A 14,533-nucleotide genomic window follows, 5' to 3' on the forward strand; every position below is an offset into this window, starting at 1 on the left:
GTAATTGAAGAGATCGCAATTAGATCGTCGATTGCAGTAACAGATTATTTCAAGAGGCTCGCCGAAGCCAATATATAAAACATGTAAAAAAAGGCTGCTTGTGTAAAATGCACTATTAATAAATGTCCGAAGTCTCTCTCGAAACATTCAATTTTCTGAAACCACCAAGATTTTATAAATATATTTTAAAGAAAAACATATGACTGTACCATAAAAAAGATTTCAGCTTTCTGAGCTTGATATACACTTTTCCGAGTTACCGATTAGTATCTACGTGTATGAATAGAATTTTTTTGTAGATGGTCCAGGAGGTAGGGGATGTCGGGAACCCCGGGAACCCCTTACTTTGTTTCTCATTCCTTCGTGGCATTTGTCTTTGTCTTGTTATTCGTGTTCCATTGTTCTTGGGGAAAAGATCCAAGATTCCTGGAATTTGCAGTGAACAAAAGGGCAGGTGGTCCAGTAGGTAGGGGATGTTGGGAAGCTCTTGTCACCTCCTCCACACCTGGGGAAAAGATCCATGACTCCTGGAATTTGCAGTGAACAAAAGGGCAGGTGGTCTAGGGGATGTTGGGAAGCCCTTGTCACCTCCTCCACACCTGGGGAAAAGATCCAGGACTCCTGGAAGTACAGGAAATTAATACTTTTTGCTGAATAATGCTACACTGCTGAGTTATGGTCTCTGTTGTCTGTAGTCTCCTCACTCGACTGGAGAGTTCATTGTTATTCCGTGCTTTTCTAATACATATGTAATTTTTCTTCTAATATGCGGCAAACCTCTTAAGAATCGTTAACAATTTGCCAGAAAGCTAACAAACCATTACACACAAAATTTACAAAAGCATTGGCCGGAGTCTCGCAACCAGATTGGGAAATAATTAATTTTTAATAATTATATTGCTTAATGTGCTCTGTAATTTTTACGTACTAGATGTTTGCCAGACAGGAAATTGAGAATATATCACTATTTCACGTCAAATCAATAAGAGAATTTGAACGGGTTGTTAAAATATCAAGATTTTAAACTACAGTAAATTGAGAAAGCTGTAACCCGCTGCAGTTGGGCATAAACGGAGCTAGAAACTTGGTCTAGGAATAACACCGAATGATAAAGCCAAGTTGCAAGATACATATGGATTGTGTCAAGATTAGCGAATCCACTATCATATTTGTATATAAAAATTAATCAAAGGTTAAATATTGTCTTGAAAAATATTGGGTTCACTAATCTTTACGTGTTCCATGAATATTGGCAAATTTTATAGGACTAGGTAATACTACTGAAATGTTACCACAGATAATTTTCAAAGAACTCAAAGTTACAGTTTCTTTGACCTCGATTAAAACAGCACAGTGGACCTTTCAAAAGTTAAAGGGTTGGTAATCTGGAAAAACTTCACCTTTGGAATAAGTTGTCAGCAAATATTAGTCATTGATGGGATTTCTTTTAACATCTTTTATTCAATTAAATTATAATAACCTCTTACGGTTAACTGATTATCAACATTAGACTAAGATTACCCGTTATGGTAAAACTGTCAATTTACTCTGCATTATGTGGAATTTTAGACTTACCCTGGATAGGTTAGCTGGGTCAAGCACAACCAGAGGAGTGTTTCAAAAAACATGTTTTTTTCCCATAAACCATTGTCTATCTCGAATCTGGGTGCAAGAGGATAGCAGAACAACTACAATCATGTCGAAACCTGCGTTTGCCTTGCCTTTGTCCTTTTCCCTTTTCTGAGTAATAGTTTGTTTTGAACATGTGAGAGATACAAAGGAAAAGTTATCAAGTAGTGATTTCCTGTCTAACACTTGACTCTGGGATAGTTTTATATTGTTGGAAACTGTAGGTAGATGGTGTGTGTACATTATGCTTGCCATTGATTGTGGCCGAGTTCCCTTATATTCCTATTTGGTCCAATTTCCTTTGAATACCAATTTCTCAGTTTTTGCATTTTTCATCAACAATGGCCAACAGGCAGTATTCTCTGGGCATGGATGTCATCAACTTAATTCTAATAGAATTATAAAGTCATGTTGATGATAATTTAGAGGTTGCTGACACCTCTATGGCAAGAAGCTCCAGTTTGTGTAACGAAGGGTTGGAGGCGAGGGTGATGACCTTGAAATGATTACGACATGAGGGGGAGAGAAGGGGTGGGAAGTAGTGGGTCTCTGCCTTTTGTGGTAACAGATTACATGAGCTTATGTCAATAAATCATGACACACTGTACAGAGAGAGAGAGAGAATAACATTTCTGATATGACAGTAAATTACATCTTAGCGCATATGTTTTTACAAAATTCCGTTCTAAAATAGTTCATTCTATAAAAAAAAAAATTAGCCGTTGCCTATTTCGTTTAGGTACCAAAAAAATTCGTGAAATTTTGAAAATTTCTTTGGCCAAAAAAAAAACCTTTTTTTTCTCTTTTCTGATTTTGACCTCCATGGGTCTGACACCTTTTCTGGCAGTCACATATTGTAAATAGTAGTTTTAGGAAGGATTCCTTCAATTTTTGTGTGTATATAGCGTATTTTGTATTTTTTGTAAATATTTTCGTAAATTGTTTGTGTGTGTGTGTGAGAGAGAAGAATAACATTTCTCTATATAAACAGTAAATTACATCTTATTGCAGATCTTTTTACATAATTCTGTTCTAGGATATGAGTTTATTCTATAAAAAAAATAGCCACTTCCTATTTCATTTAGGTAGGCAATGGTGAAATTGATTTTAGAAATATAAATGTACCGCATAGCTACAGTTTTTGAATTCACAAATTTTTCTGGGTGCTCGGGTCGAACTCGACCCTACAAAACTTTAAAGGGGCACCAAAATAGCGAAACCTACATTTAATAAAACAATACTTAACTATAGGAAATTTTAGAATTAATAAAACAATGCTTGAACACGAGGATTTTTCAGAGACCAAAATTTGGGCGATCAAATAAGAATGGGTTAAAACACAAAATTATTGATATAAAAATTCATATAGAACTTCAAGGTTTTCTCAATCTCTACTCGTTTATTTCCTTAATTAGAACCATGCCTTCCATGATATTTCTGTAAAAGATTCTTACACCTTATTGTTATCTACGCATAAACACCCATTCTCAAGGCATGCAAACTGAATTACCGAGTATCCAACAAATACATACTGTATATCCCTACTCTAAGTGCACATCTTTGGACACTAGAGCCTAAATACCTTTACAGAGAGAGAGAGAGAGAGAGATAGAGAGAGAGAGAGATGATAATGGTGACAGAGCATGCAGGTGCACAATGCAAGTAGACAATCTATATACTGTTGAATATTAGGCTTGCTCTACTGAGCTATTCTTATGGCAGAATGATTGTTCCTTCCTACTATAGTTAAGAGGCCTCTTGATTTCAGCCACTATGAAGATTAGAGTATGGGTTGTAGTGACTTGTGTACTCTATGTCGACGAATATTAAAAAAAAAAAAAAATCGAAGAGAGGAATCTAACTTAAAGAGTAAACCTAACCTATGTCACTATTTCAATCCTTCGATTAACCACACCTGACAATCCAATCTTGTGGAACATCCTGCTTGAGGTTCACACTATATAGTGCCAAATTACTTAAAACTCTCCTAGAGCTACTTCTGTAATACTTGCTGACATGCATTTTCAGTTTCACTTGACCTTAGCATCTAGCAAGTATCCCAGTCTCTTACCTAACACACATCTTATCCATTTAACGCTCGACACAAACCTCCACGAACATTCTTTTTAACTCAACAGTGCACCCTTCTTTAGTTTTCTCTCACCCTTTCTTAGTACCACTCTCTTAGTCATCGTGGATTGGTCGAGGGTTCAGACACCCTCATGCAGCCGACTTTCAACAAAAAGACAAATGAAAAATTGTATTAGCTGTCGCTGTCACCTATATAATTCAGATAAAACTACCCCAGAGAAATAGCATTTTCAAAGTCTTTTGGCAGCACTACTGTAATGATTGACTATAGGTACTTTACTGCCCTATAGTCGGTTCATACCTATTCAAATAAAAACCAAATCTTCTGCTTGAAATATGCAGTTTATACCAATTTCTGGTTTAAGAGCTCAGGTAACCAAAGCTTTATCGATATCTTTATTCCTGATAGTCCCCATCTTATGGCAAGAAAATTAGTCTACAAATCATTCACAGATTCGAAACTGTTTAGGATAATTCAAAGTTACCTTGGTAAGTATTTAAATGGGCGACAACCGGTAGCTATATAATGTTATTTGCACCAATTCAGTAGAACGCTTAGCCCACAGGATTCTCAGGATGCTGTACATCAACTTGATCTGAAAATTAAAGTTTAGTTCAAGTTAATTTAGCTTTAAATGTCATAAAAATAATTTATAAACATACCCATAATTACTTTTACGTGCTAAAAAGTATCAAAATAACACGTTCATTTAAAAAAAAAAAATTGAAACTATGTGACAGAAAGCATCTAATAGATTTTAAATGGCCATGCTCGTGAAAGAATTTTTTTTTTTGCCTAATGTACCTATCTCGTCATTACTTCAAAAAATATCCAGACAAGAGACAAGGAATGATCTTGACAAACCCTGGAAATCAAGTAGATCTATCCTTGCCAGCCGTCATAAAACTCCTCCAGTGAAGTCAACATTTCATCAGGTATTAAGAATACTGGCACCCTACTAATCGGCGTCAAAGCAAAAACAAAATTAATGCGAAAATTTAAGACAATCACGATGAAATTAAAGGTAAGTTATTCGAGAAATGTCGTTAACCAGAATTAAATCATCAATATATATATATATATATATATATATATATATATATATATATATATATATATATATATATTATATAAACTGTACCCAACGTGATTGACTGAAAGAAGTGCCTTACAAAATAAGGATGAAGATGGTGACGTCGCCAAATCATCATCCTTCATAGAAGGGCTGCTTCTACATTCTCTTGTGGAAAGGTCTCACCAATCATAGATAAAAGGGGGAAACGAAGTGTCACAATAATATATTGGAAGTAGCACAATTTAATTTTAAAGACAATTCCCTAAATATCTGGTTGCAGGGAATCGTGTACTTATTACCTACCAAAAGACCAGCGCTTTTTAAAGAACATTTTGGAAACTTTCAAATCATGCTCTGCATAAGGCAATATGTAGTCATATTTGCATGTAAAACAAACACACAATACAAACTAATATTCTGACTTAAATCTGTCGACAGCAAGAAATGATCCTCGTGATTTCCCGTTGCTATGAAAGAGAAACCCACATGTTATGGTTTTATGGAATTAAAATCCTTATTTGAACTATCTGCACATTCTTACTGATGCCACGATGTTATGGTTGCATCAGATCCGAAATCTCTGGCTCTAGCTAGCATCACACGGTGAGGTAATATATTACCAGATCAACTGCCATGATGACACAGGGCATCAGCCGGTTACGGCATATACCAATTAGCAGAACGTTGTAAGTACCGATACTAAAATAAGCACACAGCATGTTACAGGTCGAGCAGCTGATACTAGAGGTGAAAATCCCCTGGAATCCTGCCACTTTTTCAGATTTTCATCCCAAATCTCCAGTAACCTGAAAGGTAAACTTTTGACACATCTATCACATGCCATCCTTCAACATATCTGTGGACTTTAACAAAGTTGAGCTAAAATTTCCCCCCTACCCGTACCCTTGGCCACTTGCTTTTCTCTAGTCTCGATGTCGGCCGGACATGAAGGTCGGACCATAATATCATAAGTTTGTTGCTGGAACTAACCAAGGTCTAGAGAATATCCCTATACTCTCAAGACCTTGTAACTAACGGCCAAAAAACCCTTAATGGAGTAGGTTATTAACAACTGACCTCGTCCTTGACTGGCTTAAAACTTAACTAGCAGTTACCAAATACCATTACCGGCCAACTATTGCAACCCCTCACTCAGCGCCAAAACAACGATTCCAACCAACTAAAACCACTGAAAATAATCTTCCAAGCTATGGCTGATACCAAAGACGCTCTCACCAGTGGACTAAGGTTAATTCAATTTTCGATGCTGGTCGTTCTGGTCTCAAAAAGCCACGGCGACCTTAAGTTTACGTGAAATAACTACTCCAACTGGCGAGGAGCTTTTCTTTTGACCAAAGCGAAGAGGTTGTCAGGCACGACGAAACTATTAACGAAAACATTACAATCCTTTCTGAACACTTAGAACTCTTGAGCAAACACGTTGGGGAATAACACATTAGATGGAAATGACAGCGAAGAATGTAATGGAAACAAATGACGAATAGCGCATCGAGACTTGAATAATTCATGGAGCACCGTGAAAAAACTATTTCCAACACATCCCTCAGATCATCCACCTCCTTCAGTGGTGTCAGTCAAGAAATCAACAATGGAATTCGCTCAGCTAAATATTTTCGAAAGATGCTAAAAGACTAAAGAACATTCACACTCCCTAAAATTACCTGAATCAACTCTGTTCGAAAAGTACCAGATGTACAAAATATAGAACACAGTAGACATCGGTACGTCGTCTGCATTTTCTTTGTCTACAATGACTTCCCCAAGACTGACTTCTCTTTACATATAATGGAAACTGGATTTTGTCTTTTCACGTTCAGTAAATGTACTAATCCAGACATTTTCAATACCACGTCTGTGGAGGTTCTGTAAAAGAAAATTAACTCAATACGACTGATCATGCTCACAGTTGATCCTGTTCTTACAATATAACTCAAAACTGATGGATACATGATATACTGTACCGAATATGATTCACTATTCTCGTAGAAACTTTAGCGGTCGAGCACTGTTAGTTGGGAAAAATTTTCCTCCATTTCAGTTACTTCGACCAAGTCCGTTGACCCACAAATGCAACATCCGGAAATATCAAAAGAATTCATACCATGAGCAACCTCAAGAATCATGGAGCAAGATAGTGCATTTAGGTCAAGTAAGCAAATAGACTAACAGTCGAAATAACCGGAAAAGTCAAAAGAATTAACTACTATAAATCGCTAAGCAAAGAATTGCTATAGGTTGAATTGAGTTTAATTTGAATTGAATATAGAATTTAGGGCACTGTCCTCATATCAATGCTCGTTTGGTCGAAAATCTCTACAATAACTTACAAAACTTGCGTGATGAGAAAGGCTTATAATCTTAGAAAAACTTCACTATTGAGTTTGCTATCTGTGATTATTATTATTATAATATTTCGGGAGACGAAACCTATTAACATGGAACAAGCAGACAGGGGCCATTGACTTCATTGACTTCAAATTCAAATTCAAGCTCCCAAAGAATGTTGGCTACATCCTCCAATCGCAGACCCCAAGCTCCTGCAGTAACTGATCATGATACAGAGCCAGTGATGTTTCATCGCCCTGGAGGAGACGGGAACCCGCGAGATCTGAGTGGCATTCCACGACACTAACCACTATACCAATTACCACGCGTCTTCAGGAGTTTACTGTGGCCTTCTCTCGGCGTAAACACGAGTGACTGGGCTTTTTTCCCGCATATTTTCTCTCTCTGTCTCTCTCTCTCTATGTCTCTCTCTCTATGTCTCTCTCTCTCTATGTCTCTCTCTCTCTTATGGTTCTCAACACGTATGTCCCAGGGAAATTTTAAACCTGAAACCGAAGGCAGGGGATATTTGAACTTAATGCATACCGGGTTCGAATTTATGTCTTAATTTTTTGAAGATAAAATGGTTGGGTAACTTTCTACAACAATTCAAACTCCGTTTTTCTTAAATAATTATGTATTTTCTTGTGTTCTGATGTGTTTTGAATTATTATGATAGTAATTCATGTGGGAAATGAGTTTTTTTGAGTTATTCTACAACCCTACTACATCCATGATTACATAATTACTTAAAAACCGAGTTGGACTTCTTATAAAAATAAGGCGACTGGTTACAAAGGACAATTCCAGACCTCGCAGATCAGCGCTATTGACACTGCACACTTACCGGAGGGTGACGCTACTTAGTAATTTTTCTAACATCTGCTTTCAGTAAGAGGGGGTGGCAGAATGGTGATTCGCGCCTTATCCACATTTTTGAAAGATTCTTGGCAATCTCTTATATACATACTGGCAAGCGGTAATAGTGCAATAGCCACAGGGGTTAAAGGAGGTTAGCAATTACTATACAAATAGCCACACCCTTTATCTTAAATAAATTTATACAGTAGTACTCACTACACTTTTAAAGACTCCACTTTTGCATATAACAATCCATGTTACCTTAAAAATCAATGCATTGCGGTTCATATTCATAAAAATTATGAATTAACCGAAAATAATCGAAATTACAGGAGGAACACAGACTAGATATAACTTCACGCTAGGAAAGACTGAACCAAATGACAAGAGAAAATGTCTGACCCCTGTAAAATTTTCCCCTGGTCACGTGACTCCTAGATATGGGACGTAACTACCCACAATGCAATTTTAAGGAAAAACAAACTCTTATCAGAACCAAAATGCAATTTTAAGGAAAAGAAAATTCGCATCAGAGCACGGACTGTGTCAGTGTTCAAGTAAACAAATACACTTGGAAATATTTCGAGGATGGTGATTATATATACATTCATATCATAGATACGATGAATTTCCCCCAAAAATGTTCAGACAGTTTAATCATTTTTCATGTCAAATGAATCTATAATACTAATATTATCAAAGTTGGAACTGTTGCAAAATAATACCAAAGGGAGGAACTAAGAAATACTTCTAAGTATACAATAATCCAAGAATAAAACAAATAGACATTTTACTCTGGCCCTTTTTTTCTCCAAAATATAAATTTCCATTGTTGCTTTGAATCAACTTGAAAATCACAACAAACTGAATCACCCTAAGACGTCAACAGCATTCAAGACTTCCACCGGTGTTTTGGTCAATAAAATACATAACCTGCAATTTCCCTTGCTAAAGTAGCCATCTTCAGCTTGTGATACCACCTGAATTAATAAATATGTTCATTAGTTAAAAAAAAAAAAAACTATATGCTTTATTCTGGCGTAACTCTCACAACCAGGAATCGCTGTCATTACATTACCCTTAAAACTGATAGGCACCGGGACCCTCCAAACGATTAAGAACCCTGCCACTGCAATTTTCTTTGCATTAAAGATAATGTCAAAACTTAGTTGCTGCCACTACGGACAAAATCCAGCGCTGCCACCGAGCTATAACCACCATGTCAGATTCTACAGTGTTCCAGATTTCGGTATTTTGACAGATTTACGACGGTAGTGCACCTAGAAATATGACGTGAAACACTGCTTTTATCTTTCTACATTATTACATTAAAATTTTACCTTTGGCATAACGGTAAAACCATTCTACCTTTACCTTAAAAGTAAAATAGTTTTTAAAATCTGACCTATGGAGTAAGCCTCCTCCTGAATAAAATAATCTAAAACCGAGGTTCGCCAGAATGACAAATCGTCATTACGTAACAGGAGTTTGAGGAACAATTAATGTCATCGACCGATAACGGACTCCATTTAAACAAAAGGGTACTTTCAATTCGCTGTTAGTCTTCCAGTTAGAAAAGCATTGCTTTGCTTGGTTTGGTCAGTTTCAACGGGAATCCCACACCCTCTAGGGACAAAGTACAAGAAATTGGATAGGTGAAGATCAATTTCGGAAATCCTGAATACTTAACCATCTTGCCTTTCTAACATTTAACAGATTTTCATGTAATAAACCGTTCCCCACACCGGCCTCCCCTCCCCCACTCTTTCCCTTCCCCCTCACTTTTGAAAGGAAACTACAGGAGACATTACGAAATAGCCGAATGCAATAGGTTACATTTAGGTACCGCAGGACACTGAAAGCAAATTCGTCATTGCAAAAATGTAGCCCCACAGGGTATGGGCGCCATTCACAATATATTGATCTAAAGGCTCTTCAAGTAAGAATTAAACAATCGGCGATGCAACAATCATGACCGAATGACTAACTTGACCTAAGCCAATCTCATTTGGCTAAGTCTTGGGATCCCATCCTCTAGCATTTATCAATTGCAAAGGCAGCCAATTGTAATACACATGAAGTTCAGCAATCTTCAGCGGTACTACACGATCACATCGTCCCCTGTGCGGATAAAAATTCCTCGCCAAAGGACTTCAGAAAGGAACATTTACAAGTCTCCCATGGCCTAACATACCTCTAACTATAACGGGTCACAAATTTGTAAGAGACCATAGAACTATGCTTCTCAGGTGTAGATATTCAATGAGTTCTTAAGCCCTACAAGTTACAGCTTAACTCACCTTCATTAACGATAATATCCCAAGTCACGTTGTCACACTGCGACGTCGACGAAGGACGAAAAAACGTGGCTCAACGAAGCCAACGCTACAGACCGACTGAAAATCTTCCAGATAGCTTTTAGCCAATCACAGGAGTCCATGCAATGTCCTTCGAAAAGAGGAGGCAAAAACGATTCCTGATTGGTTGAGAGAGAGAGAGCTTTGACGTGTCATGTCAGAAACTTCGTTCGTTCATTATTATGTCTCCAAGTGACCTATTCCTTACCAACGACAAATTATGTTTATTATCGTTTGTTTGTTATATATTGTTGCCATTTTTTTTGGTCATGAATTGTCCCTTGATAGGTAACAAACAAACAGACCTGAACCATATGACCTACCCCTCGAAATTCGTGAGTGTTTTGTTTGAAAATTTGTTTTAAACGAACTTGATTATTATCTGTAAAGTTTTCACATTCATGTGAAACTCATAAACATTTAACTTTAGGTTACTGTAATAATTATAAAGTTAATCTTTTCCCGATTTGCGTAAAATAGACGCCGAGACGGATGATGGACCTGACTTCGACTTTACTTTATAACTTGAGAATTCCTTAAGCAGTGGCTGAGAGAAAAAGGAAATCAGCCCCGCTGTTAACTCATCTAAAGAAGAAACTTTTATAAGTAGCCCACTTCTCAAATCTTGGCCACTTACTCATAAAACAAGAGGAATGATAGCTACTTACGGAGAGTTGAAGTTACGTTCGAAGCTATTCGAACACAAACGACGACATCACAAGAGATACTAGACGGTGGCGAATACCGTAGACCTATTAAACAATATAACTATTTAAGATATGGAGGCACGAATAAGTCGACAAGAATGACTGACCATTCATCATCAGAATAAAAGATTAATGCAATAAACCAACAAAAAGGAGAGATATTTAACGAAAACCAAATAACTTTCTAGTTAGGTGCGGAGCAAACTGTTCTGATACAAGCTTTCTCTCCCTCGTAAAAGTTAACTGAAAAGGATCTCTTAAAAAAAATCAAAAATAGATTAGAATATGGCGTACAGCTCACATTATCAGCCCTACTTGCAGATCAGTAGATCCTACACATACTCGTATTTCAACCTACGGACGAAATAAACTTGGCTATGATGGTGAAGGTGGGTCGCTCTAGTAAATGCATCCGAATTCGTTACCTCGTGTCGATACCCCGATCTGAGATCGAGTCTCGGACAAGCATCAATATAGTATTGGAACTGGAATACAGAATTTAGGCTAGAGGCCAGGCGCTGGGAATTATGAGGTCATTCGGCTCTGAAAGGGAAACTGACGGTAAGGTTTGAAAGGTGCAACAGGAGGAAAACCTCGCAATTGCACTGTGAAACAATTGTTGGAGAAGGTGGAAAGTCAGATGGAAGAAAGAGAATATTAACGAAGGTACAGAAAAAGTAATGAAAGAGGTTGCAGCTAGGGGCCTAAGGGACGCTGCAAAGAACCTTAAGTAATCCCTATAGTGCACCATGTCGGGTGCACTACCTCGCTGAAAGTATACTTTTTATCTCCATTTGGTCCTAGGCTTCGTAGTGACAAGCGTTTCCAAAATGTGAAGAATACGAGAAGTTAAGAAGGTAATAAATACTGCATACGTCATTCTGATGATCTGCAACGATGTTGCAGCAAATCACAGTTTTCCTCTCGAGTTTAGCTAAATAAATGACCGAAATCTTAGATTTTTCTTAGATTATTTATAACCTTTCGATTCTATGAATATTAAGGTACAAATAAAGCAAAGCAGAATTCCAGTGACTGGATTTAGGATCCCTCCACCTTGCATACAGGAAAAATCAACCTTTTGTAAACAATATATTTGTTATCTTCTTCACCCATTTTTTTTTTTTTAGTATCCACTGTCACTGCTTCTCACCTACAGCTTCACAAAACTTCATCTTCGTTACTTACCAACTAGTGAGCAAAGCCCTTCTAGCGAGGTGAATTCTGCTGATATGTTACTAGTGCACATGCGCTTACATATATAATATATATATATATATATATATATATATATATATATATATATATATATATATATATATATAATATACATATATATATATATATATATATATATATATATATATATATATATATATATATATACATACGCTAATCTAGATAAATAGAGGATAATCAGACACTTTTAATTTTATTTTCATGGAAAAGTTTATTGCTATATTGCAGATTATTACATGATAAATTGATCACTGGTCCGCTGTTTAGGCGCATGCGAATACATACACACACATAAAAAAATGAAATAACTGATGTAAAGAAATTTAAGATAAACTTATCATCCGCGTATGCCTTCAATATTAAGAAAGCCCTTCTTTGGGCTGATATTTACAAATGTAAATGGTCAACTTGCGATGAGGCGAAAAATTTAAGAACTTTGTCTACACCATATTTTATGCTTTAAGGTGCTACTGCATCTGCTAATTTGTTCCCTCTTCTTCCAAAAAATATATTTTTATTCACCATTTTTTTTACCTGGGTTTAATCTTATTAATTAGAGTACAGTATTCTTATATATATGTTTACCTTGGATACAAATATATTTGCATTTAACCATCATAATTAATGACGAGGACAGTGTTAAATTTGAATTAGGTTTGGTAATATTACACTATAGAAATTATATTGACAAATAACGCAAATTACGGTCTCACAATTGCTGAACTCGAAAACTTACCATTTACTTTCTAATTGTCCTCTAAAATTCAGTATCGCAGAACCGACAGCTGTTAATATTATTTTGATTCAGACATTATCCATGACAGTGAATATCCTACATAACCATACAAGTATTCTTAGGTACAGTCTGGAATGTACTTTTAAACCTATTTACCAAAGCTATTAATTTTGAACTTTTAACATAAATCAACCCCTCAACGAAGGTACCATGCAATCCCTAAACCTGATTCTCTCTTAAACGTTATTCCTAGACACATCTTGCAGTGACCGTATTGCGCATGCGCCAAGAAGGAAGGTGGGGAAGAACGAGGGAGTAGAGTAAGTAATCAGGAAGATTAGAAGTTCTATCTTACGCGAGCCATGGACATTTAACAACTCAAGTCCTCACAGGCATTATTATAGACATAATTTCAAAATCTCTGTAATATTTTAATCATGAATACATACGTAAATGTATTAATCATTTTAGGACGAAGTGAAGGAAAATATTCTACAGAGTGAAATTCGAGAACAAACGACCGAATAAAATAGAAGTTGAAATATAATACCGCCATTTTTCTTACCACAGGCCAATCGAGGAAATGTCCATGTCCGAAAATACCACGTTTCCTTTTCATTTGATTTAAGCGCTAACAAAAATAAGATTTGTCCAGAATGACGAGTTATGTGGCGGGATTCCTCCCGAAGCTTTACCATATTTATGATATTCTCATGGTAACGTGAATACCAACATAAATACTGTTATGAAAATAGCATGATAATCAAAATGATTGTAGCTGTGGTAAGTATTAAACACCCATGGCTCCTCATAGATGAGTTCTTTAATTAACTTACGTAACAGGTTTAGTTTTTTTGGGCTGACGTTAAAACCTATGATGTAATTACCATATTTACATTAGATAAAGTAAGAAGATAACAGAACGATACACATAACTGGAACTCTCATTAAATATTGGCGGTTATTAATAGTTTAAATAAAGGACACCATCGTGTTGGAACAATGTTAACTATTTTTTTAATATAACACTTCAATAAAAAAAGAAAAAAAAATTGGCACATACTGAAAATAAACATGATTTTACAGCCAGAGCTCAAAAACCTTAAACATGGATCCAAACCTTAGAGAAACATAATATCGTAGAATCTAGAATCGAATACTGATTATGATGTGATGTTAAACCGTGAAACTGGTTATGACTCACGCTAGTATATTGGTTGTTAAATAAATCGATAAACATATACATTAGTCATAATTACATGACGGTAGCAATCCTTGAAATATCATATAATTCTTTGTCATCGATAATTCCTGTATTTGACGGTATAAACCAACAACCCCAATTTTAGTAGGGCATATTCAGGAGGAAAAGTTTCTAATGTACAGGTTTACAAACTCTTATCCTCAATTCGAAATTCCAAAATGCCTTAGAAACCGAAAACAGTATCCATTTTTTGATATTAAATAACATAGTTGTACTTCAAATAATGA

General features: G+C 36.1%; 1 long non-coding RNA gene across 1 annotated transcript; it reads right to left on the reverse strand.

Moving 5' to 3' along the window:
* Positions 1-39: 39 nt before the first annotated feature.
* Positions 40-10,429, reverse strand: LOC135221528 (uncharacterized). Its single transcript, XR_010316005.1, has 3 exons — positions 10,304-10,429; positions 4,206-4,316; positions 40-621 (listed from the first exon to the last, which is right to left on the reverse strand). It is a non-coding gene; the product is annotated as an uncharacterized LOC135221528 (long non-coding RNA).
* Positions 10,430-14,533: the final 4,104 nt, after the last annotated feature.

This window comes from Macrobrachium nipponense, chromosome 2, assembly GCF_015104395.2.
Source record: "Macrobrachium nipponense isolate FS-2020 chromosome 2, ASM1510439v2, whole genome shotgun sequence".
Lineage (NCBI taxonomy): Eukaryota > Metazoa > Arthropoda > Malacostraca > Decapoda > Palaemonidae > Macrobrachium > Macrobrachium nipponense.